The following is a 26,816-nucleotide window of genomic DNA, read 5'->3' as shown; positions in this document are numbered from 1 at the left end:
TAGGAAAGGAGGAGAGTCATTCAGTTAATTGATATCGGCCTCTGGTGGACTTACGTGAGAACAGCAAGCATGAATGGCACTCGCGAGAGAAATTGGAGATCTGTTTTAAAAAAATCTGATTTAAAGCTTGCAATTCTACAATCAATTTCGAACTTAGTAAATGCAATCCTTCTTTTATCTATACAATTTATGAAATATTGGCAAACATATCATTAATACAAAGAAAACCTTTTCAATAGCTGTGTTTCTATCCAAAGATGCGGATTAAATGTATGCACAAAACTGGAACACTGCATGAAAGGCATCTAAATAAAGCAGAGTTTCCATCCAACGAGTCAAAGAGAACAAAGTCGTCACTTCATGATTACCTGGCGCCAAATGTCAACTGCAAAAACGAAATGTGCTGTGGTAGAAGAAGCTGAAGAATGTTTTCTTTGTTTAATAAATGACTTGCACCTCAGAACACAAATGCATGGTGGTTTAAAGGCGTGAGATGCAGAGTACAGATGCTCTTGACAGTTCTGGAGGTTATTAATAATATAATAACACTAATACTGAAATAGATAAGGCATTTTAGAATGACCAAAACAATATTTCAGATGTTTTACAGTGTGCTCAGCCTGCCGGTTTGTCCATTCACACACATTTTTATCATCACATGATGTCTTTTAACAAAATCACACGTCTTTTTTAATTGCGCATTCTGCAATTTGTTCAGTAAAAGTGTTTTCAGAGTAGGTTATGCACATCTTTTATTATCGAGTGAAAAGTTTATCCTCCTCAGTTATGCTATGTTATGTTTTTTTTATGCGTATTTTCAAAATTTATATGCGTCTTGGCATTTCTATCAACCATCCAAAATACAATATATCCAAAATGCATTTAAAAATAGGTGGATGCAACCTATAACTAATGTTGCTTTCTTCTGTGTTTGGAACAAAAGTACCGCCATGCCTCTCCTCAGCATAGTGGATTCAAAGCCTTCTTCCATTTTATTGGATGATAAAAGTCCAGCAGGTTTTAATTTCGGTGAAATCCAGAAGCAAAAACCAAAACGAAACATGACCTGACATGTTATGTCCATTGTAATGGACACCATCCTTAAACGGGTTAAGGGGGCCAATAATATTGACCTTAAAATAGTCTTCAAAAAATTAAAGCTGCTTTTATTCTAGCCGAAATAAAAAAAGAAGACTTTCTCTAGAAGAAAAAATATTTAGCAAATACTGTGAAAATTCCTTGCTCTGGTAAACATTATTTGGGAAATATTTGAAAAAGAAAACAAAATTCACAGGAGGGCTAATAATTTGACTTCAACTGTATCCGTATGGCAATGCAGCTTCTCACTTTCCTATTGCAACAATGGATGTGGTTTCATTTACACGATCGTGTTACGTTTAGAGGTCTATGGCAGACAATAGTGAAAAAAATCCCATCTGCTGCTACGATTCAGGATATTAATCCCCTCCACACACACACACACACACACACACACACACACACACACACACACACACACACACACACACACACACACACAGACACTGAAGCTCACATCTTCTAAATCCTGCGCTCATTCTTGATGCCTCGTCAAGCAGGCACTCCAGCATTCAAGCGGATAAAGGCAGATCGAGATGTGGTAGACCAGCAGAGATAGCTCTGAGATCAACTTAAAGCACATTAATAGTGTTTTATTGGTACTTTGGGAAGACAATTGCTTCCTAAATGCACTTCTTATGTTATTGCATTGGCATTTACGACAGTATGCTGTAAGTAATTCTGATGCAGGACTGTGGAAAGTAAGTTCATGTGTGCATTGGACACTAAAAGTACAGTACATGGGGCTCTTTTGACATTTAGAATTTACCACATATTCCCTGCATTAGTGATTAGGTGTAGGGTTTTTACAGTTTTTACAGTGTCCTCAAGTACTTGTATACAAATATTGTGTGTGTGTGTGTGTATGTGTAAGACAGCATAAGGCATCAGCCATGTTTGGAAATGGAGCACTACAGGCATTACATTAGCAATGCATGAAGGAGTGCAGCACGTCCTGTATGTGCAGCAATACAATAACAATCCTTTATATAGACTGCTTGGCATTCTCACAATAGACGTGTTTTCTGTTGGTGTCTCCCATTAATCTAACTGCTTCTGGGATATTTAGAGGTCTTGCTGCATTGTCAGTTATTTATTTCTTTTTTTATTTATCACTGCTTGAATATCCCCAAGGAACCGGTGGGAAAACCACAATGGGCTGGCAGAGCACTTTGACTAGAATGCATTAAAGAAAGGTACAGACAAAAATCGAATGGGGATTATCAGATCGGAAAATGAAAGTTGTGATTGAAAAACCCTGGCTTTTTTCCTTTTTGGTAGAGGTTCAGAGAGTTTGGCCAGAATGTTATTGTTATACATCGATTACATTAGTTATCAAGGTAAATGGTACTTCATTTATTCATTCATTCTTTCATTTTCCTTTGGCTTAATCCCTTTATTCATCTGGGGTCGCCACAGTGGAATGAACCCCCAACTTATCCAGAATATATTTTAACACAGCGGATGCCCGTCCAGCTGCAACCCAGTACTGGGAAACACCCATACATTCTCATTCACACATATCGCATGTCTTTGGACTGTGGGGGAAAACAGAGCACCCGGAGGAAAACCACATGAACACAGGGAGAACATGCAAACACCGCACAGAAGTGCCAACTGACCCAACTGGGGCTTAAACCACAAACCAGCAACATTCTTACTGTGGGCAACAGTGCTAACCACTGAGCCACCATACCGCGTAAACGGTAGTTATATTGAATGATTTTATATAATGTTTATTCAGTTATATATTATATGATTATTATGCATATTAATATTGTATTCTATAATACACCTAATAACACCTAAGATTTTAAGTGCTACTAATGATTAAAAATAAGCTATTATGTAGACATTAATAATTGAATATTGTTGGAAATATTGTTAATTAGTAAAATCTAAGTATTATTATTAATATTCAAACCCAATTAAAATATTAAATTACTTAAATAAAACAAGAACTGTCCATTGCTATTCTAATTGTTAACTGTTAAATAAAATATAAAAGTATAAAAAACAAAAAGGCGACACAGTGGCGCTGTGGGTAGCCACTGTGGGAAGGTTGCTGCTTCGGCTGGTTCAGTCTGCGTTTCTGTGTGGAGTTTGCATGTTTTTCCCATGTCGCATGGGCTTCCTCCGATTGCTCCAGTTTCCTTGGAAGGGCATCCACTGTGTAAAACATATGTTGGATAAGTTGGCGGTTCATTCCGCTGTGGCGATCCTAGATTAATAAAGGGACTAAGCCGAAAAGAAAATGAATTAATGAACAAAATGAAAAATACAGAATTATAAAACAAATTTAATTATTGATCACTTTATTTGACATTACAACTTTAAATAATATTAAAATAATAATATTCATAAGTATCTTCTTTTTTCATTTGCAAATCAAGGAGCCCTTAAAGTGTTACATTTTTCATTTCAATAGAAACATAAACGTAAATAACCATATTTATACATGCTTTATCCATTTATAGTGTGAACTCTTACTAAGAGGAAAGATGCTCTTCATCAGACAGCCAACAAAAGTCTTCCATAGGAAGATGATTGGCACATGTTCAACCCAGGCTCATTCTTATTATGTACCCTTATATACATTTCTGGAGAGCCCCAAATACGTTGCAGGAGTTATGTTTTTTTTTTTTTTTTGCTGTTTTTGTTTTCGTGAATCCATCAGAGGTCGCTTTGTATGCATTTTGAGATCTCAAATTTGTCTCACGAATGCCATTCGTGCCTACTGTTCTCATGCAAATCCACCAATGGCCGCTGTTGACTGACTGACTGGCCAATGTACCCCCACTCACTTCCTTGCCTAAACCCAACCGACAGTGTTTTTTCAAAAGCAATCCAGAAAAGAAAAGCACTCGCGGCAGCCTAATTTTTAGCCCATTTTCAGATTTTACCACATACTTACAATTTATTTACTTGTTTATTGTATTTTTTGGTTTTTGTTTTTGTCTTACCTGCTTTCTGAAACCGTTCTTTGCCAGACTCTAACCTCGTCATCACAGTCAACTCTGCTCTGCGCTTCAAATTCTCCAATGTACGCGACGAGCCATTGGACAAACAGGTAAAAGCGGAAAAGCCTTCCATACGAAGGTAAGTGTTTAGCTAGTTAGCGTGTAAAGTAATGGCATCACATCGCCCCGTAGCGTTCATTTTAAAGATGAACAGCAGCCATAAGTTCCTCTGGCTACATAATTCGTGATCTCAAGAAATGTATATAGGGCTACGTTTTCAGAATGAGCCTGTGTTGCACATGTTGCTTACCTAAATGCAACATTTAAGAGTCCCAAACTCATGGACTTTGAAGTTAAAGTTTGCAGCATTAATTGCCATACATAATTGCTGTAGTGGAGATTTAAACCTGTGGTGCTGGTGCAGGTGGAGGGTTTTCAGTATTGAGCTTATTGGTTGCAGAATCACTAGTCATATCGTGCAATGTAGTAATTGTACCAAATGTGTTTAAAAAACTATCAGTCTGCACCTCTTAGAGTTTGACGGCTGAACTACATCTTCTCTCTCCACCCCCTTCACTTCATTTGTGTTGCTAAATCCCATTGGACATATCAAACTTGTGTTTAAGCCCCTGTTGCCGTCAGAGTATAATCAGAGAGGCAGCAGTCGCTTCCAGCAAGGTATTCTTGAGACGCTTGTAATCTTCGGATTCCTTCAGAAAGATTAGTGCAAGCGAGAGCGGCAATCTCATCATCTGAGGGAGAGATTACCATCCAGATTTATGCAAAAATCTCTGTCTTTAATACCAGTTGTGTGTGTCCTCCCGCTGCTGTGGGGATCGCTGCCATCAGCTCCGGTAGTTTTATGCTTTTTTTTAATGTTGTGTCCTTTTACTTATTGAGAATTCAGAGCATGGAGGTTTATAATGAAAATCAGGCTGAGATGAGAGCCATCACTGGCACTCAAGAACTGCTTTCAATTTGCAAACACATCAATGTGTAATGCTGAACATTTTTTGCCAGTTTTATCAAACAGAAAGTGTCATTTCCTAAGTGTGAAATCTCTTTTTTCCCAATTAGTTCTTAGTATCAGAAGATTCTTCTGTTTTTGATCTTTCAGCTTTTTTTGCTTTTTTGCTGATTTTGTATAAAACACTTTGGGCTCTATTTTAACGATCTAGGCGCAAAGTCTAAAGCACATGGCGCAAAAGCATTAAGGACATGTCTGAATCCACTTTTGCTATTTTAAGATTGGAAATATGCTCTGTGCCCAGGCACATGGTCTGACAGGGTTGTGCTTATTTTCTTAATGAGTTATGGGTAAGTCCACACGGAATCAGCACGTGCAGAAATCCGCTAATTTTTAGCCCATCGTTAAGTCTATTTATTTAGTTGTGTGTAAATGTGTGTTAATTTATATTTATTCACTTTTTAAATAATTTCAGTAATATTATTGACTAATACGAAAATGTTTATATGATTTACTTGTACTACGGTTTATAAAATAATAGTTTCTGTCTTTTAGTAGATATATGGGAGATTTATCGTATGAGAGACTTGCTTTGTTTACCAAATGAATAGATCTAACTGGATTTGCATTGTAAACCTTGAATACGTTAAAAAATTTATTCTTTTTTATTTAACATATTACGTTTTTAGTTTCAGTACAGTAAATTATTCCGCATAAATCTGCAGATTTTTTTACAATATTCTGCACAGAAATAGCAAAAAATGTCCGCAGATTTTGTCTAGATATGGGTGTGTTTTGAGCATAACGTGAATTAAACCAATCAATGTCTCATCTCTCATTTACTTTAAGAGTCAGTTGCGTCGCTCCATGGCGCATTTGCTATTCACATGGCAGACTTTGTAAGTGGATAAACTGAAGGCTTCCCTACTGAGAAAAGAGTTAAACAGACCATCTGCGCAAGGATAAAGAACTTGCCTCCTCCATTCGGCCTCTTTACTTTCTCTTTACTTTTGCTCTTTACTTTACTCCTTTACTTTCGTGGATAAGGAAACGGTGGAAATCCACTCCACTGAAGACATCTATTAAGACATTGTTAAGTGCAAATATTTATTTCAAATCTATTTCTAGATTCAGTTCTAATTTCCTGCAAACGAATACATGAACAGTATTAATGAAGTATGATCAAAAAACTTATATCCAAACACACATCATATTCTTAAGCCCCATATGATGATGCATACGCCTTCAAAACCTGACAGGGGTACAAATCTAATCTTGTTTATATTCCAAATATAAAAATGCTTATAATAAATTATACTAATAATAATAATATAATTATACAAATGCAAATTGTCATGAAGAAACTGAAAAAGCCCCCTGAGATGAGGCATGGAGGTTGTGGTTACATTGTTGTAACATTTTAATCCTTAATTTTTTTTCTTATGTAAAGATATTTGTGTATTGCTGTACATCCTGAGTGTATTAAGATATGTGTAAGTTTGAACCCAAATAGGCGCGTAAGTAAGGCGCTGGACTTTACACCAGGTTTTAGTTGGTTAAAATAGAAACGCGCCAACGATTCGCCTTAACACACCACTATTTTAGACCAGCACGCATGAGTCCACAAAGTGTTGCAAATGGTATTTAAACATCGTGGTGCAAAACATGGAAATTACGGTTTGCGCTGGTCTGAAAATAGCAACAATTCCCGCCATATACATCTTGCGCCTTATTGTGCTGGGTGTATGATGGGGCCCATTTTTTGGGTGTATTTTGGCCTTGTTTTCACCTGGTATTAAAGTACAAATGAAATCAAAACTAACCATATGATTTTGTTAGCTCACATTGCTAGTTTTGCTAAAAAAAAAACACTGTTTACTTACCATACTGTAAATGCTAGGTCAGAACTTTATTACATATAGATTCTCATAATTCTTCCAGGTCAAAAAAGTGCCTTTTCATTATGTGAAAACAGATCTGGCAATTTACAATCTGTTTTTATTTCAATGACCGGACACAGTTGCAATCAGATGAGTCTAAGCGATGGTCCCTTTATCACTTGTGGCAATAAAATATCATTAGCCTGGTCACACAGCATACCTTTAAACACTTCAGGACGGATCATATATCATAAACTTTGAGTCACGCTGTGATGTGGCCACCAATCAACTTAAGAGGCAATGCAGAGATATGCAGAGAGCGCAGCACAACCAGCTCCATGCCAGAGGCGTGTTGAATCAGGTCCAAGATCCTTTGGGGTTTGGTGCTAGAGCTCTTAAATGCTATCTAGTTTCAGAGTCCTTGGGTATGCAAAGTCAGGAGCAGATTTATGCATGAATTCACTGTGCACGTTCGCTCACACACACACAGTGCCTCACTCTCCCTTTGTTAAATTCTCCTTTTACTCCATTTCCAGTCTTGCATCCCCTGGGGTTTCCATCCTCTTCCAAGAATAGACTGCACTCTGGTCTGGGATCAGCAATGAGGCACACTGTACGGGCTGCAGTGAAACTGATATGTGTGTGTACTACTTAGTCTCTGAGTTTAGGTCTCTCTCACTCTCTCTCACGCTTACACACAGCAGGTTAGTTTTGCTGAAAGTATGGCCTCTTTTCTGTTAGAAACATATGCTGATGTATACTTTTTTTTTTAATGTATATATTGATGTATTTTTTTTTACACTAAACATATTTTAATATGGGGTGACATGGGTTGTTGCTTCACAGCAAGAAGGTCGCTGGTTCGCTGGTAGTTGGCATTTCTGTGTGGATTTTACATGTTCTCCACGTGTTGGTGTGTTGGTGCTCTGGTTTTCCCCACAGTCTAAAGACATGCAGTATAGGTGAACTGGATGAGCTATATTGGCTGTAGTGGATAAGTGTGTGTGTGAATGTATGATTATCCTGAGGTCTCCATAATCTTAGGGTGCTTTCACACCTGTGAATCGATTTAGTTGTTCCGAAACAGAGATTAGAATTGTTACATTGTTGCTCTTTGCTCTTGGAGCGGTTCGCTTTCACACTGCAAAGTTTCTAATCGGACCAAAAGAGCTAAAACAAGTCACGTGCGAGTAAACTCTCCTTACATTGGTCAGAGTGTCAGGGTTTATTTTGCAGCGTCCCGCTCAGCTGTCAGGAGAGGTGGTGGTTTGGTGGTGATTGACAGGGTGCGTGCGCGTGACGTGTCTGAGGAGAGACACGGTGGGGAGGGGTGAGAAGGGTGCGCGATGATGCCTATTTGAGGACTGGGAGAGAGACACGAGATTACCGGGAGATCATCACTCGTTTGCGGGCATCCGGAGACTCGCGAAACTTCCCGCCTTACTCATAATTCTCTCTTCAGATAGCCGTAAGCCTATTACATATCCATAAAACACTGTGATATAACCGCGCTCGGATCGGATCGCTTTCTCACTGCAATCGAACCGCTCCAGGGTTCGTTTCAATCGAGCCGAGACCACCTCATTCAAGCGATCTCGGAGCGATTACTTTGGCGCGGAACAGAGCGCGATTGCCCTGTTCACATATGCCAATCGAACCGCGCTAACTGGGCAAACGAGATACGTTCCGAAACAGAAGTGTAGGTGTGAAAGCACCCTTAGACCATGCTGTATCCTGAGCAGATGCTATGGTGGGTTTGGAGGAGTGGAGAGCATGAGACTGCAGTGAAATGAGTCATGGGCAATTATGAGGGTGGCATCTTGCAAAGAGACCAAACATCCCCTCCCTCCTGCTCTTCACTTTCATCCGCAACCCTGCCCTAGCTCTCCCCCTTTTGTCACTTTTATCTGTGACACCGCCTCTTCCCCCCTCTTCACTTTCCATGACCACAACTCCACCCACCCTCTTCAATATCGTTCGCAACCTCCTATAACCCCCCCCCGTCCCACAAGCAAGCATGAACACACTTTGAGGGCGGCCGGATCCACATTTACATAGTGTGCCAGTTAAGCTTGTGACAGTCCTGGACTGATTCCTGAAAGACTCCAGTGACAGACGAGTCTCTGCATTGATCCCATGAGCCAGCCTGGACACTCGCCAGTGACCTACTCACACCTGCTCAACTGAGTCTTGTTTTTCGCGAGGTTTGTTTTTTCCTTCACTTTTGTCAACTGGTGAAGTTTTGTTTCTCACCACTGTCGCCACTGGCTTGCTTGGTTTGGGACTTGTGGAGCTGCGCATCGATGGATTTGCTCTTCAGTGTTTGGACTTTCAGCAGTGAAAATTTAACCACATTAAACTGAACTAAACTGAACTTCAACTCTGAAAACTGGACTGATACAGTTTGAATTTACTAGAACTTCTATGCTAAGCTGCTTTGACAGTATCTACTATTAAAAAACTGCTAGAGAAATAAAGATGAATTGAGTTGTAAGAGTGTGTGGGTGTTTCCCAGTACTGGGTTGTGGCTGGAAGGGCATCCACCGTGTAAAACATAGGCTGGAACAGTTGGTGGTTCATTCTGTTGGTGATTGGTGGACTAAGGCCGAAGGAAAGTGAATGAATGAATAAAACACTTATCGCTGATAGATTGTAACTGTTGATGTCCTGCTGATTCTTTTTATTTGATACTATAACTCTTAGACTAAAATGCATCAATAAGTTAAACTAAGCATAAAAACAGACACATTTAAGTCTGGTCTCGTGGGTTGCATATTTGTGAATCTCTAAAAAAAACAAAAGCACACTGTATACTTATTCCGCTTATTGTTTGTACTTTCTGATTGGCTCTGTATGTCAGTATTTTCATGCATCGCTGCCAGATGAAGCAGGAATCTCTGCGCGAGGCTTTGGCTCCGGCTTGTTTTTCTAATAGTATCACAGATCAAATTGGCCAGCGGTGAGAGTGTCAGCATCTTTGTGCAGCTTTTACAGTTGAGTGTCAGCCGGGAATCCAGTGCCAACCGGCTGGCATCAGCCATGAGAAATCTCTTCCTTTGCAGACCTCTTTATCCGAGAGACAGGAAGACATGCTTCTCAGTGTGTGTGGGCAGAGAGCAGACAGCAGACGGAGAGAGAGTGAGGGATGGAGACAAACTGATGGTGTGAGAATACGTGTTTCATAGCAGGTGTATGTTGAATGTGGATCAGCGCACTGCTTATATTCTTTTGAAGGCTATAGTTCTCTTTTAGTATTGAAAATTGCTCAAAAGTGAGTATGATTGAGATCATGCAAACTTTTTAAAGGTCCCGTGAAGTGCTTTGAAATGTGTATTTTGATTCAGTGTTTGACATAGGCTGCTTCTCAATATGCGTTCTTGTCTGTACTTGCATTCTTGTGTCCTCGTGAAACGTCATCAACCGTCGCCAAAGTACTGTTCCAATTCTAAAGTTCACATCTTTCCAATTAAACATGAAATTCCCGGATGTGTACTTGCTCTGCCTCTTCGGCAAATGATGCATCGAGAGGTGACTTGTGCGATTTTGCGAAGCTCAGGTATCCCAGAATGCATTGCAGCGTAACCAGCAAGCACTAATGGCGGAGGAGGAAACCCCACACGGTTTTAAAAATACTCCTTTACTGTGTCACAAAATAAGTTTTAACAGTTTTTCAGGCGAGAATGTAGTTGTTTTAAACTCGAATCAGCAGTTTATTCACAAAGATATCGCTTCTTTTACGACGTGCCTCGGCTTTTGCGAACTCTGACTCCCAGCCTGCCAGCGGGAGCTCCGTCATCAGCTCCCCTGCCAGAGACAGCTTTACTTTGGCCTGGCCATCTCGGACGTACCGCTGGACCTCATCACTCCATTGTAGTTAAAACCTGAAATTTAATACATCTTGTGATCTATCTATCTCTATGAATACTATCTAACGGACAGTTTTTGGTCCTATAAATCTATTATTTGTGCTCAGGTGTATTATTTTGGCAGTGTTATTTTGTTACCTTTTATAATTGTCTTTAATTATGTTACCGTGTTGTACGCTGTTTGTCTTTGGTTACCGAATTGTTTGACCTAATCTTTATTTCTTATCATGTAACGTTATGTCTTTATTTCGTAATGTGTGTATAATTACCATTGTAGTTTAATAAATCTGATAATCAAAGATACGTGTCTGTGTATAATAACACATTTTAATTCACATTTATACGAATATATGTGTGCATTTTCTTAAATCAAAAATGTAGATTTATAATATTCATATGATATTAATTAATTCATTTCATTGTTAATGTACAGTGAAACGGATGAAGTACATTGCTGTTCCAAGAAGTACCCGACTTGTGTCCTCGCGTCCTTGGGAGTTTGTTCTTCCAAGTCTGAACTTGGCAAGTCTGAACTTCCAAGGACGCAAGTCTGCGTACTTTGCGTACTTGGTATTGAGAAACAGCCATAATCTCAACTGAAACATGAAGAGAGGGTGGAAAAAGTGTAGCCGCTCCCCTTTATGAAAATCAGCCGATTGCGTTTTGTTTTATGATTGCTCAGTGCAAGTGGTTGAGCTCAAATGTAAAGCATTTTGAAGGAGGCGTGGCATGTCAGATACTAGAAAGCATTTGGTTGGTCACGATTTGATGAGAAACTGAAGTATGAGGTGATTAAAACCATTGATCCATTTAGGCGGAAGTGAAAAACTACAAGCTTTACATGTTCATATATCAGCTTTATATCTTCTAAACGCGAATTGTGTCACTGTTTTTGTCAGCATTCTGCCACCTTGGTCTTGTTAATTCCTATTTTGGTGGCAGAGTCCAGACTGTAATCCTTTCTTGTCTAGTATGTTGTGTTTTCTCGGGTCAAGCACTCATATTTCTTGTCATTGTCTGCCTTTGTCATTGTATGAATGGCGTCTTGGTGTATGTGCTACCGTTTGATGTGGGCGTGCAAGGTCCGGGTGTGCTCGTAATGCCTCTGCTTAGGTATGCTCTTGTCCTGGTGTGTTTGTTGTTTTGTTCATGGCATGGTGTTTTCGTTCTCAGTGCTCCAGTCTAGTTGGTTGGTTTCGGTTTCAGTTGGCGTCAGGATCAGTAACATGCATGTGAGTGCATGGTAAAAGCTGATTTATTCTTCTGCGTCAATCGCACACATGTGCTCTGGCCAACCTGTGCGTGGACGTATATCCTTCACCGCGGCCATTGTGCAACTTGCAAAAAATGTAACTACACGTCACACAACATGTGGCACAAGCTCTGTGATTGTTCAGCTTGGCAACGCTGACGAGTATAGGCGAGACAGAGAGCCACGCAAACCCGTTGGAGTGTGTGTTTACAAGTGTCGAGTCCCGTGAAGGAGCACCAGATGGAAAGTTTTGTTTTGTGTTTACCTTTAAAGGCCACCTATGGTGAAAAATCTACTTTTCAAGCTGTTTGGACAGACATATGGCTAAGTCCTTTTTTTAACAACATAAAAACGATGGACCAATTACAGCGGTTTTCAGACCGACCGCAACTTGACATAGGAGTGCAGTCCCCCCCCCCCACCAATATTGATTGATAGGCGTGCATCACCATATCCTCAGTTTGTTGTTTCACGTCTGCCATTTTCAGCGTGAAAAAAAAGAAATATCACCAAAGGAACACCCTAGCTCTATTTTTAGATGTAAAGCTCATTGGGCTCAACACAACATCAACATTTACAACATGATCGCTCTTATCGGCACCATTGTTTGTAACTTTAGATGGGTTTGCAAACATGTTACTTTTCATTGCGTCTTCCTTAAACTTCAGCTGTTTGCATTTCTCACGGTCACAGAAGCTCCCTGTCAGGTGCAGCTATAAAGTGCGAGCGTGTTGCCTCACGTGCGCGTCCCTCCATTGGAAATAGCGAACTTGCCTGCAGGTCACACACCAGAAGCGCCACTCGGCGATGCGCAGCACCATGCATTTTAGAATTGTAAAGATAGGTTTCTATCAGGGTACACACACTGGCGCCGCAAGTTGGCGGCTGCCCACGGCACCCATTCACAACTCAGGACACTGTTCTATTTCTGCCGTGCCACAAAGCGCCATCTGAAAAGTTTCATTTTAAATAACATGGGAATGTGCGCGTCTGGTGTGCCATGTCGTGGCTCTGAGCAGCGCATCTGGTGTGTGACGCCCTTTAGTTATAGCCTCAGTCTAAGGTAATTCAGTGTGCGTGGTTATTAGTCTCGGTGTACAAGATCGGAACTTTAAACTTGCACACAGTTGGCTGTAAAACTATACAAAGACAAATGATTTTGTAGTCTCTGCTTGGTCTGTGTCTGAGTCGAACATTTACGGCTGAATGCTGGTCCTCTCACTCTTTGGACTCTCACTGTTGCCATACACAGCGCAGGGGAGCTCTTGGCTCCACCCCTTTGATAAGTTGGACAGAAAGTAGAAACTAATTTTCTTGTTAAGCAACACACCCCTGAAACAATGACCTGTGTACTCGCCCCCAACATGAAACTTTTTAACACATTATAATAAAAAAATCTGAATTGTGTTTTGAACTGAACCTAAACTGGCACACTCAGAAGAACCATAATATTAAATCTAGGTGCACTGTCCACTTTCCTATCAAATAAAAGTGAAAAACCCCTAATAATATAGTGATTAAAAATACACAATAATACAAAAAAGTACAGTTGTGTAACTTAAAGGGACAAAACTTTACCTTAAATGTTCAAAATTGTACCTGTGAAGTACGCATATGTCGGCAGACTTGAGATGCAGAGAGGATTGGCTGTGACAACAGAGTTCGAGTCCGACAAAGAACGGTTCCAGAAACCAACAAATTATTAAAAAAAACTAAATAAACAAGTAAATAACAGGATGAGAATGTGGTAAGATCTGAAAATGTGGTAAAAATCAGTCAGCTGTGAGGGCTTTTCTTTTTTTTCTTGGAGGGATCGGTCGGTCAATCAGTCGACAGTGGCCTCCGGTGGATTTACGCGAGAACAGCCGGCGCAAATGGCACTCGCAAGAGAAATTTGAGATCTCAAAAAGTGTAATCAGCGGCCTCTGATGGATACACGAAAACAAAACCTGCAAAAAACATAACTCCTGGGATGTATTTCACGCTCTCCAGAAATGTATATGGGGGTACATATCTGTTTCTCACAGTGTATATACAATTTTCAAAAGCCTAGATGTTAGTGTCAGTATGTTGACAAGTTTTGTACAGATTTTGTTCCATTATTACCTTTTTCATCAACATTTTATTGTTTTGAAATTGAATGAACACAAAAAATAAACCATAGACGAATAGCATACCACATTGAGCAGTGATTTAAAAGTAAACACGTGAAAAACTAAATTCAGGCAGTTGTAAAATAATAAATAAAATACAGACAGAAAGAAAGAAAACTTTGGGTTCACTCAGTCCAAATATACCAGACATTAGAATGACTGATACTTTTAATCGCTGTCCCTTCATTTCTCATATTTGTGCCTGAATAATTTCACATTTGAGTGCTCTTGTGTGGCCACTTGTGTTTAGATTGTGACAGCTCCCTCGTGAGCGAACGCCGAAGTCCCGCAGCGATAACCGTTTCGAAACACAAGTAAATAAATAAGCAAGACATTATTAAACCCAACAAGGTCATGAAAGCGTGAAGTGTCAAGCGTCTGAGTGGAAATTTAAATGGGAGCGCAGACTGTTTACTTTGGGGCTCTGGTGGCATTGAGCACCAGCATTTCATCTGTCACTGCATGACAAGCACTTCAGTACAGCTCAGAGTCTCACGGTGATACCTGAGCCGGAATAATTCATCCAGACACTTATTTACTTCACTAAACCTCGGCGCACACTTCAACAATCATTTGCACAGTCTAGCATTTTCATTCAGCCACATGGAATGATTGAATAAGACGTTTATGTGGTTTTAATTAAATGTTTGATTTTATATTAAGTATATCTTTTGCTTGGATTTTGCAGTTTTCACAGATAAGTAAAAAAAAAAAAAAAAAAAAAATATATATATATATATATATATATATATATATATATTTTTTTTTTTTTTTCTGTAGACAGCAGGGGAAATAAGTATTGTCATGACATGTCAAATTTTTTTCCTGGGAATAATATTTCTAAAAGAGCTGTTGACATGGAATTAAACCAGGTTTTTGGTAAAAATCTTAAACAAGACAAACAATAAAATAAAACAAAACAATAGTCTGAAAAAAAGAGTTGTGTGTAATAACAGTGAAATGACACAAGGAGAAAGTGCTAAACTACTGAAATATATTTAATACTTTTTATAAAAGGCTTTTTTTTTGGTGACGGCAGCTTAAAGACGTCTCTCGTGTGGAGAATGAAGTCACCTGCGTTGCTTAGGTGTGAGTTTTTCACAGACTTCAACAGAATGTAAAAATCTTGATGGTTCTGTGGGTCTCGTCTATCAAATTTGATCTTTATTTTGTATTTTTTATTGGATCAAGTGATTGACTGGGCCACACTTGTAGCTTTATTTTCTTTCTCTGAAAGCATTTGAGAGTCTCCTTGGGTGTTTAGGATCAATGTCTTGCTGAAATGTCCACCCTTTCATCTTCATCATCTTGATAATGTTGATGTTGGACTGAAGCAGCTGATATTCATTTACACCGATGAAGGGCAGAGGGTTGCTGAAGAACTACTGAGAGGTTTCAGCTGCTGTCTGGGCTTTCACTGCATTTCTGCACCTTCCTTTTTTCATGTGTTCAATACTTTTCCCCTGCGACATTACATTTAATTACGCATAACTTAATTTGTAAACTAATTAGATTTGTTTTCTTTGCACATTTGGATTTTTTGGGTTGTTACCGACGTCAATGACACCTTTAGAAATATGTTTTCTGAGAAAAATGGTGACGTGTTCATTACTTACTTTCCTCGCTGTACATATGTTTGTATGTTGTTATATTTGCGGCATTTCTTTTATTGTTTTGCTGTGCAAATATACACAAATTTACACATGCTTTATTAATTATTTTACCTCAAGAAGCGTTGATTTCTGGAATTTATATAAAGTAATGAACCTCTAAAGCTGCTATATCATATTTGAAAATGAAACTAAGTGTTTGAAAATACATGCCTCTGTGTTATTTGAAGGCTATTTGAACACGTTGGTACTATTTGAACATGTTATATTGCTGTAATATTTTTAAATGTAAAACAATGCAGATGGCACTCTGTATCGAGTGTCCCAACTGTTAAAAATATTCAGGAATCTCCTAATTTTGCGACTGTAACCAGGGGATGTAACACTGACAACAGGGTGCGGATCCAAATGCAGGTTTATTTGCATGGTCAGGTAAGCAGTGGTCAATACAGGGGCAAACAGATAGGTCAAAATAACAGGCAGATGGTCTCAAGGCAGGCAGCAAACAGGATTAAACAAATAAACGAGGTGAGGATCAAAAAACATGGCAAAACAAGGCAAAGGAAAATGTGCTGTAGTTTCACTAAAACAGTAGACACGACTTGGCAACATTGAATGTGTTAGTGCTGCTTATGTAGTGCAATACATTAGCAATACATTGAGCAGCTTCAGCTGTGGGAGTGTAATCAGTCAGGATCTGGAACTGGTTGTGTGTGTGTGTATGTTGCATGACTGGGTGTTGTAGTCCAGAACATTTTACATACATACATTTCATACATTTTCAACTATTATATATATGTAGATGTTTATAATACCATATAGTTTTTATATGTGTTTATATATGCTCATTAATCAACATAGAAATATATGTAATTATATTTTAAGTAAATGTTGCATATATGTCATATATTTTTTATATCTGTAATCCAAATATAAACTTGTAATTAGCATATATTTACATATATCAGATTTCTTTATAGGCCATTTCCATGGCCATTTCTTGCCTACATGTACCTTTAGAAATGTTTACATGACAATGATTCATTCAAATCTGTGAATACGACTCAAAACGTTGTACTCTGCATGTCAGTCTTGTCAGAGATTATAAATACTTACCATAGTATTTGTTTCCCCCAACTCAGGCAGTGAATGTGCAGCGAGATGTGTTTGGTTACTGACATTCTTCCAAGTATCTTTCTTTGAAACAACCTAAGAGCAAATAAATTTACATTTTTGGGTAAACTATACCTTTAAAGACCTCATGAAGTGTGTTCAATTATGCAATTTTATTCAATGTTTGACAAAATCTCAACTGAAACATGAATAAAGGGTGGGGCATAGAGTAGCTTCTCCCATTTAAAAAAAAAAACAGCCAATAGCATTTTGTTTTATCACAGCTCTGCCAGTGAGAGTGGTTGAGCATCAAATGAAATGCCAATGAGAAATGTCTTGAAGGGGGTGGAGCATGTCAAATACTAGAGAGCATTTGATTAGTCAAAATTTGATGAGAAACCGAAGTATGAGGTAATGTCAAAAAATCATTGATACATTTAGGCAGAAACTTTGGACGTTAATATGAGGTTTGTATCTTCCAAACGCAAATGTTGTCACTGTTTTTGAAGCATACTAGTTTGTAGATATCCTTAAAACTAACATCTTGATACTAACATCTAAAAAAAACTTTAAAATTTCCTTTTATAATTACCTTTGAATGCATGCTTACTAAAAAATTTGTATTTAAAAACATTACTTATGATTTCAAGTAAAGTAAATAGAAATGTTTGAATATTCTTTTAGTAAAGCTTTATATTTATTATTCCTTCTCTTGTAGACGGCCTGTTAAGGACCCGTCAGAGAAATGTATTGCCTCTGTGGTCAAAATGCTGACACATGCAGATATTCTGCAAACACACAGGGACGCGCATTACTTTGAGCCGTAGTGTAGAGTAGACAGCAGCTTCCCCGGTGGATCTCAGTGCTTTGTCTATTCTGTGTCCCACATGTAATGATAACAGATCAAAGTAAGCTTCCTCCCATCAAAGACTTTTGTTGAGCAAATAAGCTAAACGACTGAACGGGTGTTACCCTTATCTTCTCTTTGTCCTCTTGTTTTTCTTGAGTGCGTCGGCACATTTTCTTCTGTTTCCTCTTCAACTGTTCGTTATCAGAGTGCTTAGTTGAAGGAATGGCAGGAATCCTGTTTTTTTCTGTTTTATTTGCCAAACACATTTGTACGTACATGAACTACAGGCTCATTGGAAATACAATGTGAAACTACTCAACATGTACTCCAGCATTCAGTTTTTTGTTCGCCTTTTGTTCCTTTTTACATTAATGATATTTACAGGGACATATTAACAAGGGTGGCACGGTGGCTCAGTGGTTAGCAATATCGCCTTACTGCAAGAAGGTAGCTGGTTGGAGTTCGGCTGGACTCTGTGTGGAGTTTGCACAATTTGTTGGTGTGGGTTTCCTCCGGGTGCTCCGGTTTCCCCCACAGTCTAAAACATGCGCTATAAGTGAATTGGATTAACTAAATTGGCCGTTGAGTATAAGCATGTGAGGTTATGGGTGTTTCCCAGCACTGGGTTGCGGCTGGAAGGTCATCTGCTGTGTAAAACACAACCCAGGCTCATTCTGAAAACGTAGTCCCGTGGACGTTTTTGGAAACTGTGAAATACATCCTGGTAGGTACGTATTTTTGCAGTTTTTGTTTTCGCGAATCCATGAGAGGCTGCTGTGTGTGCTTTTTTGCATCTACAATGTCTCTTGTGAGTACCGTTCGCGCCCTGCTGTTCTGACCGTCTGTCTAATTGGCTGAATGATTGACTGGGCGACCGGCCAATCGGCTGACCCACCCCCCTTCTCCTTCCCTGAACCCAACCAATTTTACCGATTGACCCGCCCACCCGCTTACTTCCCTAAACCCGAGCAACAATTTACAAAAGTCGTCCAGAAAAAAATAAATCCCTCGCCTGATTTTTTCCACGTTTTCAGATTTGACCACATTCTCACCCTGTTGTTCACTTGTTCGTTTAATTTTTTAGATACTGTATTTGTCTTACATGATTTCTGGAACAGCTTTTCCCTGGACTCAAACACGTTCGTCGTCGTCATGGTCAGCTCCTCTCTGCGTCTCAAGTCCGCCGACGTACATTACGAGCAAACTGGACAAACTGGTTGCGGTGGGAAAGCCCTATACATGGAGGTAGGCGGTAAACTGGTAAGCGTGAAAAGAACGGCGTCATAACGCCCCGTAACATACGCTTAAAAAATGAAATGCACTCTGTTGAAATAGTTGGGTTAAAAATACCCCAACATTTAACTCAGCTATTGGTCATAATAGCACCTTCCCAACTATGGGTTATTTTAACCTAATGCATTGGGTTATATAATTAAATCCAATGCATTGGGTTATTTTGATTAAATGTTATTTTGTACATTCTGGTATTAATATTGCTACTATTACTACTAGTACTGTTAATTTTATAATTATGGCTGTTTAAATAAATAACACACAGTTTTCAAAATTATTGAAAATGCTTCAATTTAATTACATTTTCGTTCCAGACACTTTTGTTAAAACAAATCAAGAATCACAAACAACGAAGAAACAGAACAAAGTGCAGACAGTTATGAACTGTGCAAGCAGAAAACCATGTGTTGATGAGCAGAATATGGAGCTCTGTGTGCTGTAGAGGCTGTCCAGCAGCCGCAGCAGGCTTCACTAAGTGTCCACAATGTACATAACATTTTAGCCACAACCACTTCTAAAAGATGGTCTTGGATGGTGAAACGGATATAAAAACACGACATGGAGAGGTAGTTTGATAAACAATAACAATAATATTATTGTGTTATTGCTAAATGCAAAAACAACATTACGCCTGCTAATTAATACAGCTGTTCTGTATCAGTAAAATCAGTTCATTGTTGAAATTCAAATGTTTAACTCAAATGATTGAGTTTTTTAATAATTAACCCAATAATGGTTAAAAATAACCCAATAAAGCACAAAATATTAAACTCAACTGGTTGAGTTATTAATAAATAACCTAACAAAGGTCAAAAATAACCCAACAAAGCACCAAATATGTATAACTCAACCATTGAGTTAAATAAATAACTCAACGTTTTTATACGGCTTGAATAAATGGTGGTTCATTCTGCTGTGGAGACCCCTAATAAATAATGATTGACAATTATCAGTAAATATAGGGTTGTTTTTGTGCAGTTCTTTGCACAACGGCAAATAAATATCTCATAACAACTTAATATGATATCTAATCGAATAAGTTTGTTTCACTTATGGATCTCCAAATTAACAACTTTTCTGACGTGGTCAGTATGCTCGTAGCTCACTTTGTACAGTGTTGTTCTTGTGATTCAGAGTGCTCAGATTTAAAGTATGGCTATGTATTGCATTGTAAACAAAAAAAAAGCATTGCAAAATCAAGGTTAAACTATGTGGTTGCGGTGCTCTTTTATCATACATTTGTTTTTGAAAAACACTATTGGTTGAGTTTACGTCAGTGGTTCACTAGGTGATCTGTATGACAAACTCCACCTTCATGAATGTGTAAAAGAAGGATGTGTTTTTGACACGTTCAACAAAACGTACCCTAAGTTGCATATTTCAAATTTGCAAACATCTACACAATGCCCTCTAGTGGATTTCTCTAGTGAAAGGTGATTTCAGGTTTCGCAAAAATGTAGGCTAAATGCATGTTGTTTTAATGAGCCTTAGACATAAATGGTTGTTAAAGAGGTCATATTGTTACTTTTACACTTAAGTTTTTCTTGTTTATGAGTTATAGGCCTTTTTTTGCAGATCTTCTTTTACGTTTTAAACTACACTTGAGCCTACTGTGTGATGAAAGTAAGAATAAAAACATCATCTGCGGCACCACATTAGCTTAATTTATGGATTTTACAACCTGATCTAATGAGGGAATGTAACTATTTCATGTTTTGTCAGTGTTTTTAGTGGCTAATTCGTATGAATTCAATCATTCAAAAATGTACGAATTTATAAAGGAGGTGTGGCCCCTACATCCAACCGTCACTGAGCAGATCGTTCGACAATGTTCAAATGAGATCATACGATTTCATAGGAATTAGGCACTCAGTCAAAAAGTTACGAATTGCAGCACAATAGCGTTGGATTTTACTTGCTACGAATAAAGATGTCATTTTTTGCATAAGAACTTTTGTTGAGTTTTGAGTTAGAAGGTATTGCATGGAAGTCCACGAAATGAAAAAAGCTGAAAGCTGAAAGCTTTAATGAATGCATTGAATGCTCCGGTTTTCCCCACAGGCCAAAGACATGCACAATAGGTGAAGTGAATAAAGTAAATTGGCCGTAGTGTTTTAATGTGAGTGTGTGTGTATGGGTGTTTCCCACTACTGGGTTGCAGCTGGAAATGCATCCGCTTTGTAAAACATATGCTGGATAAGTTGGCGGTTCATTCCGCTGTGGCGACCCCTGATTAAAAAAGGACTAAAAATAAAATAAATGAATAATTCCCTTCTGAGTGGTTGAGGCTTGGTTGAGTTTTGTTAGGGTTTTGTCTCCATGTCCAAGAGACATTGCTTCACAAATCTAATGATCTAATACATTAATCATCAATTGGACAGGAGTGATTGGCTACACACATGAAGCCAGTATATTTGATAACCGGTCTGTTTTTCGACTATTATTAGATTTCTTTAGATTTTCACTGACGTCCCATATTTAGCTTTGTTTTAGCCGTGACGTCTTTGTTTGGACGTCTATTAGATTTCTAATGAACGCAAAATTGCTTGGTGGGTTTGGATCAAATGCCAATTTGCATAGCAGAGTGAGCTGGATACCATATTTCAATTTATTTACGTTAAAAAACAGTACAATATAACATTTTTGGTCTGTTTTGTTAAATTTTTGTTACATTCAATGATGTTTCTCATCTGCAATGGAATGTACACAAAAAAAATTCTGTTTGTCCAAACTGCTTGTTTAAAATGAGCTGAAACAACACAATAATTGATGTTTTTATGGGACAACTTAATTTTTTTATGTTTAATCCACTTAATCCAGTACACTGTAAAAAAATGCTGGGTTCCACACAAATCCTTCATGTTGTCTTAATACAAATCGATTAATGTAAACTAAATTGTTTTTTACAAACATAAGTTGCCACAGCCATATCACCCTGCAGCCCAAGACCGATTACTCAGTGAAGCTAAGCAGGGCTGAGCCTGATCAGTACCTGGATGGGAGATCACTAGGGAACACTAGATTGCTGTTGGAAGTGGTGTTAGTGAGGCCAGCAGGGGGCTGGTCTGTGTGAGTCCTAATACCCCAGTAAAAGTGAAAGAGACACTACACTGTCAGTGGGCGCCGTCTTTTGGATGAGACGTTAAACTGAGGTCCTGACTCTCTGTGGTCATTAAAAATCCCATGGCACTTCTCGTAAAAGAGCAGGGGTGTAACCCCGGTGTCCTGGCCAAAGTCCCTCTATCGGCTCTTACGATCATTGCCTCCCATTCATCCCCTTCCACCGAATTGGCTCTATCACTGTCTCTCCACTCCACTTATAGCTGGTGTGTGGTGAGCGCACTGGCGCCGTTGTCCTGTGGCAGCCGTCGCATCATCTAAGTGGATGCTGCACACTGGTGTTGGTGTGGAGAGACCCCCCTCATGATTGTGAAGCGCTTTGGGTGTATGGCCATACACAATAAATGTGCTATATAAATACACATTACATTACATAAGTTGATTGGACATAAAAAATTAAGTTGTCCCCAAAATCAGAAAGATCAAAATCAAATTGTGTTGATTCAGCTTATTATAAATAAGTAGTTTTAACAAGCAGCAACAATGTTTTTTTTTTTTTGAGTGTAAACTCTTATCAGGTAAATATTATGTAAATATTAGTCACACTGGCGGGAAAATAAGTAGCAAAATTTACAAGTCTGGAGCTTTTTAATCTCTAAACCAGGGGTCACCAAACTTGTTCCAGGAGGGCCGGTGTCCTACAGATCTTAGCTTCAACCCTAATCAAACACACCTGAACGAACTAATCAAGGTCTTACTAGATATACTTAAAACATCCAGGCAGATGTGCTGAAGCAAGTTGGAGCTGAACCCTGCAGGGACACCGGCCCTCCAGGACCGAGATTGGTGTCTCCTGCTCTAAACAGTTAATCGTCCAACTATAAATCTGATTTCTTGTTATAAACATTCAGGTCTGTTAGTTGCTAATGATTCAATAAACATTTCATCCATACATAACAATTCTGCCATTATTTATTCACCCTCCTGTAGTTCTGCATCCATATGCTGTTATTTATTTTCATCCAACTTCCACAATGACAGTGAATACTGACGTCTGTCAAGCTACACATATCACCATAAAAATCCGACTTGACACTAGTGCGAGCGAATAACGGCAGCATTTTCATCTGAGAACTGAACATGTCACAAGTGGTTTCAGAAAGTGTAGATGGATACGGTAAAGTGTGAGGTTTACGGTGTGCCTGTAAACTCTGTGTCTGCTGTCTCGTCAGCATGGCTATAATTGGCTGCTTAGCGACTCTGCTCGGTGTTCAGACATCACGTTTGATTTACAGAGCTGCAATTAACCGTCACAATCTTGTCCTCCATGCAGTTTTGTGGAAAATGAAGGTGATTTGTGGTGTAGCAGGAAACCGATCTTGGGTTTGTCGGGCTTTGTAATGGAAATCAAAATGGATCCTGGTGGATGTATGGTGGTTTTGTGGAAGGATGCAGCCGATAGCTGTAATTACATGAGGAGCGGTTATTAACAGAGTGAAGACACAGAGGATGGATGGAGAGATGGAGGCAGGACTCAAGCAGCTGCAACATGATGATTACACTTTGATGCACATTCATTTGTACTGGTAAATTTAAAACAACAACACATACTTTGATCCTATTTCTTTGATCCTAATTACAAGTTTAAAATTTAAAAAGCACAACTAAATTGTAAGGAAACTTCATTAGAATGTCATTATTAAAAATAGATTATGTGTAATATAAATGTTATGCCTTTGGATATATAAGCATATGGTATATAATAAAATCTATATGTTTATCTATATACATATATATATACACACATTACCTGACAAAAATCTTGTCTTCGATCCCAGTTGTAAAAGCAGCAAATAATAACTTGACTTCTAGTTTATCATTTGGAAAAGAGGCAGAATTTAGATTTGTTTCAGATGAATTATCTGTTGAACTGCATCCCAATCATCACAAATACTGCAGAAGACCTATTGGAACACGCATAGACCCAAGATTCTCATAGAAATCAGTCAAGTTTGGTGAAGGAAACATCATGGTTTGGGGTTTCATTCAGTATGGGGGCGTGTGAGAGATCTGCAGAGTGGATGGCAACATCAACAGCCTGAGGTATCAAGACATTTGTGCTGCCCATTACATTACAAAGCACAGGAGAGGGCAAATTCTTCAGCAGGATAGTGCTCCTTCTCATACTTCAGCCTCCACATCAAAGTTCCTGAAAGCAAAGAAGGTCAAGGAGCTCCAAGATTGGCCTGCCCAGTCACCAGAGGTAAACATTATTGAGCATGACTGGGGTAAAATGGAGGAGGCATTTAAGATGAATCCAAAGAATCTTGATGAACTCTGGGAGTCCTGCAGGAACGCTTTCTTTGCCGTTACAGTTGACTTTATTAATAATTATTTGAGTCATGCAGAGATGTATGGATGCAGTCCTCCAAACTCATGGCAGTCATACACAATATTCATTCTTTTTTCATTGCAGCATGACTTTATATTCTGTACTGGACATTATTTCTGTTAAGTGACAAGAGTTTTGTCTAAACAAAGTCAGACCTTACTGTCCTGATTAAATAATTAATAATCAAGGCATGATCATATTTTAGTTTGGTAAGATAAGTGTAATCTAGAGGCCTTTGCCTTTCATATAAGCCACTTCTGATACCAAATGATCAACTAAGTCAAGTTACTATTTGCTGTTCCTAAAACTTGGATAGGCGACAAAACATTTGTCAGATGGTATATATTCAATTCAATTCAATTCAGCTTTATTTGTATAGCGCTTTTACAATGTAGATTGTGTCAAAGCAGCTTCACATAAATGGTCATAATAACTGGAACAGTGTGGTCCAGGTTTTAGTGTTTAAGTTCAGTTCAGTTTAGCTCAGTTCAGTGTGATTTAATCATTACTGAGAGTTCAAACACTGAAGAGCAAATTCATCGATGCGTAGCTCTACCAATCCTGAACCATGCGAGGCAGTGGCGACAGCGGAGAGGGAAAAAAAACTTCACCTGATGGGAGTGAAGAAAAAAAACCTTGAGAACCAGACTCAGTTGGGCACGACCATTTTAATTTCTCCGCTGGCCAAAAGTCTTGTGCAGAGCTTCATTCGCCGTGGTTGAGGCTGGAAGCTGGCCTCAGCGAAGACTTGTCTGTCCCTGGAGCGTCGCTGGAATCAGACTCATGTTCTCCACTCCCCACGACCATCAGCGCAGCAGCAGCTCAGGATATGGCCTGGTCCTGGATATGGAATCCTTCTGATCATCTCGTCGCTGGTCTTGGATCCAATCAGTGACTCCGCATAATCTGAGGACCTCGGGATGAGTATCCCCAGGTGAAAATAGAGAATAAAGAAAATAATTAGCGTAGCTGCTGTTTATAGTGTATATAAACAAGATGCAGAAGCCTGTGTGGAACCCTTTAGGTGATGCATTGAGTGTATGCTTTACTAAACAGATAGGTCTTTAATCTAGTTGTGAACTGGGAGAGTGTGTCTGAGCCTCGGTCGTTTTCAGGAAGGCTATTCCAGAGTGTAGGAGCCATGAAAGAGAAGGCTCGACCACCTTTACTTGATTTTGCTATTCTAGGTACTACCAGAAGCCCTGAGTTTTGAGATCTTAAAGAGCGAGTTGGTTTGTAGCGAGACAGAAGGTTGGTTATATGATGGATATCATAAATTAAAAAAATATTTTTTATCAGGGCCCTATCATTTTGTTAACATTTAATTCAATCGTAATTGAAGAAAAGTTACAGTGTATTTATTTATGCAAAATTGAATCATAGCTCTCTTAAAATGACAAAACAAACAAACTGAAAAACCAAGGAACAAAATGGCATCCTGAAAAAAAAAATCTGTAAAAAATGGGAAAACAAAAAGGGAATTTAGTAATGAATAAATAAAAACCACAATTTAAATAAATTAAATGGATGTCACAGCACTAATGCACAATCAAATTAACATGACTCATTTTTTAAAGCTTATTTTTAGTCATGTGTTAATATTTCCGGCAGCGTGGTGGCAGTGGGTAGCGATGTCACCTAACAGCAAGAAGGTCACTGGTTCAAGCATCGCCTTGGTTAGTTGACATTTCTGAGTGGAGTTTGCATGTTTTTCCCATGTTAGCATGGGTTTCCTCCAGGTGCTCCCGTTTCCCCCATAGCCCAAAGACATGAGCTATAGGTGAATTTGGTAAGCTAAATTGTCCCTAGTGTATGTGTGTGAATAAGGTATGGGTGTTGGGTACATATGTGTATGGGTAAAACATATGCTGGATAAGTTGGCGGTTCATTCCGCTGTGGCGATCCCTGATTAACAAAAGGACTAAGCCAAAAAGAAAATGAATGAATGAATGTTAATATTTCCTTCCTGTCATTCAGTTTAATTTCAACTCACCCTCCATTGTTATGAGGTGTTTCATTTTGTTTTGTTTTGTTGAGAACATGCTGTCTATCCTACTATCAGTGGGCTTGTTTAATAGACTCTGTCTTGAATTCCTCTTTGCATATTCACCTAATCCTTCTATAGTTTATCCATGTGGTGGTTTTGTGTCGTACCTTCCTCCTCCAATGGAAAAATGTTGTGATCTAGAGTCACCACTAGAGGTCATTCAACTTTCTCGACTGATTTCACAGAGCGTTAAGTGAATCGGGGCTGACAGAGTTCTCTATAGCTTTGATTTTTATCCCTTTATATTTTTTCCTCCATCTCCAGCCGGTCTCATT

General features: G+C 38.8%; 1 protein-coding gene and 1 long non-coding RNA gene across 2 annotated transcripts in view; both read left to right on the top strand.

The window, feature by feature from the left end:
• Positions 1–26,816, top strand: part of hs6st3a (heparan sulfate 6-O-sulfotransferase 3a) — a 56,158-nt gene that overhangs the window by 11,484 nt on the left and 17,858 nt on the right. The window lies entirely within an intron of this gene.
• On the top strand, positions 20,467–26,422 carry LOC147843354 (uncharacterized). Its single transcript, XR_015493208.1, has 3 exons — positions 20,467–21,957; positions 22,541–24,832; positions 25,746–26,422. It is a non-coding gene; the product is annotated as an uncharacterized LOC147843354 (long non-coding RNA).

This window comes from Danio rerio, chromosome 6 (genome assembly GCF_052040795.2).
Source record: "Danio rerio strain M-AB ecotype USA chromosome 6, GRCz13ab, whole genome shotgun sequence".
NCBI lineage: Eukaryota > Metazoa > Chordata > Actinopteri > Cypriniformes > Danionidae > Danio > Danio rerio.
This window is presented reverse-complemented; position numbering and strand designations above follow the sequence as displayed.